Below are 2,500 nucleotides of genomic sequence, written 5' to 3' on the forward strand. Positions count from 1 at the left end.
TGATGCTCGGTTTCAAAGACAAACGTGCGCAGGGCCAGGGGACCGCGGATGACTGCTCGTGCTGGCCCCGTTGGGCGGCATTGATGGTCGGTTGCAAAGAAAATGCGCGATTGCTCGTGTCGGGGCCTGGCAAGCCAAGGCCAAGCGAGCCATGGCAACGCGGATGATGGCTCGCTAGTGCTGGCGCCGTGCACAGTGGCCTCGCACACTCGCCCTGCACGCTTCCCTTGCACGCAGCCTTGCACACTAGCCTCGCATGCGAGCCTTGCACCCTAGCCATGCAAACTAGCCTTGCACGGTAGCCATGCACACAAGCCGTGCACATTAGCCATGCGCACAAGCCCCGCACACTAGCCTTGCGCACAACCCTTGCACACAAGCCATGCACTCGAGCAATGCACACAAGCCTTGCACTCAAGCAATGCACACAAGCCCTGGACACTAGCCTTGCACACGGGCCTGGCACACAAGCCTTGGGCACTAGCCTTGCGCACTAGCGTTCCACATGAGCCTTGCACACTAGCCTTGGACACTAGCCTTGCACACAGGCCTTGCACACTAGGCATGCTTGGGCGAGCTGATCCCGCATCAAGTCGACGGGTCTAGGCATTCTTGGGCGCAGATCCCGCATCGTCTCGTCGCGTCTGGGCGCAAACACGTCGCGTCTCGTTGCGTCTTCAGAAGTCGTCGCTAACAGCACCTTTGGTTGCCACTGGTGGTTAGGCTGGTTGGTTGCGCAAACCCTATAGGAGGGTGGCATGCTGGTGGGCGTTTTTGCCCGGATAGGCACTAGAATGTGCAGATTTTGGGCGTTTTTGCCTGGATAGGCTAAGGAATGGGCATGCTTTGGGCGTTTTTGCCCGGATAGGCACCGGAATGCTTGGCCTTGGCTTGTCCTAGCAAGGCATTGCTGGGTTGGGCTCCCTTGGCCTTTTGGGCGCCTTGGACGATGTCTTGCGAAGACCATGGGCACAAGGCCATGGCATATGGTGAGGAAAGGACCACGGTTGCCAAGGTTAGGCACCGGAATGCTTGGCCTTGGCTTGCCAAAGCAGGGCATTGCTGGGTTGGGCTCCCTTGGCCTTCCGGGCGCCTTGGACACTGTCTTGGGAAGACCATGGGCACAAGGCCATGGCATATGGTGGGGAATGGACCACGGTTGCCAAGGCTAGGCATATAGAGAGGAATTGCATTTTTGCCCGGATAGGCACCGGAATGCTTGGCCTTGGCTTGCCATAGCAGGGCATTGCTGGGTTGGGCTCCCTTGGCCTTCCGGGGGCCTTGGACGCTGTCTTGGGAAGACCATGGGCACAAGGCCATGGCATATAGTGAGGAATGGACCACGGTTGGCAAGGCTAGGCATATAGAGAGGAATGGACCACGGTTGCCAAGGTTGCGCAAGTTTTGGGCATTTTTTGCCCGGATATGCCCAAGTATGCCCCGATAGGCCCGTTACGCCCCGGTATGAACGCGTATGCCCGGATTGACTCGGTATGCCTTGGGATACATGCGTATGCCCCGATAGGCTTGGTACGCCCCGATATGCGCACGTGTGCCCCAGTAGGGCTCGGTATGCCCCGGTATGTACGCGTGTGCCCCGATAGGCCCGGTATGCCCCGATATGCACACGTGTGCCCCAATAGGGGTCGGTATGCCCCGGTAGGTACGCGTGTGCCCCGTAATGCACGTTTCGCAGATCTCCCCGCATGTCCCGCCCCTATATGTAATACTTACTTACTTACTTACTTTCTTTCTTGCTTGCTTGCTTGCTTGCAATGGTTGGGAGTGCCCGGCATGCCCCGCTGCAGAGACCAAGGGCGCAATGACTTGGCACCGCGGATGCCGGGACTCCGGCACTTCCCGTGGCACTGATGGTTGGTTCCAAAGACAAAAGGCCGTGCAAGGCCACCGCACCGCGGATGATTTTGCTCGTGCTGGCGCCGTTGTGTGGCCAAAGAACATGCGCGAATGCTCGTGTCGGAAGGGTTGGTGTCCTGGCCCCGCGGGTGTCACGAATGCTCGGTTGCGAAGACCATGGGACCAGAGCCATGGCACGTCGGATGATGGCTCCAGCTGGCGCCCCGGCACTTTCTGTGGCATTGATGCTCGGTTTCAAAGACAAACGTGCGCAGGGCCAGGGGACCGCGGATGACTGCTCGTGCTGGCCCCGTTGGGCGGCATTGATGGTCGGTTGCAAAGAAAATGCGCGATTGCTCGTGTCGGGGCCTGGCAAGCCAAGGCCAAGCGAGCCATGGCAACGCGGATGATGGCTCCAGCTGGCGCCCCGGCACTTTCTGTGGCATTGATGCTCGGTTTCGAAGACAAACGTGCGCAGGGCCAGGGGACCGCGGAGGACTGCTCGTGCTGGCCCCGTTGGGCGGCATTGATGGTGTGTTGCAGAGAGCATGTGCGATTGCAAGTGTCGGCCGGGTTTGGGTTCCCTTGGGCTTTCGGGTGCCTTGGACGCTGTCTTGCGAAGACCATGGGCACAAGGCCCCGT

This window comes from Tasmannia lanceolata, unplaced genomic scaffold (genome assembly GCF_043159265.1).
Source record: "Tasmannia lanceolata isolate RefF3 unplaced genomic scaffold, GAP_Taslan_0.1 ptg000043l, whole genome shotgun sequence".
In the NCBI taxonomy this organism is placed as follows: Eukaryota; Viridiplantae; Streptophyta; class Magnoliopsida; order Canellales; family Winteraceae; genus Tasmannia; species Tasmannia lanceolata.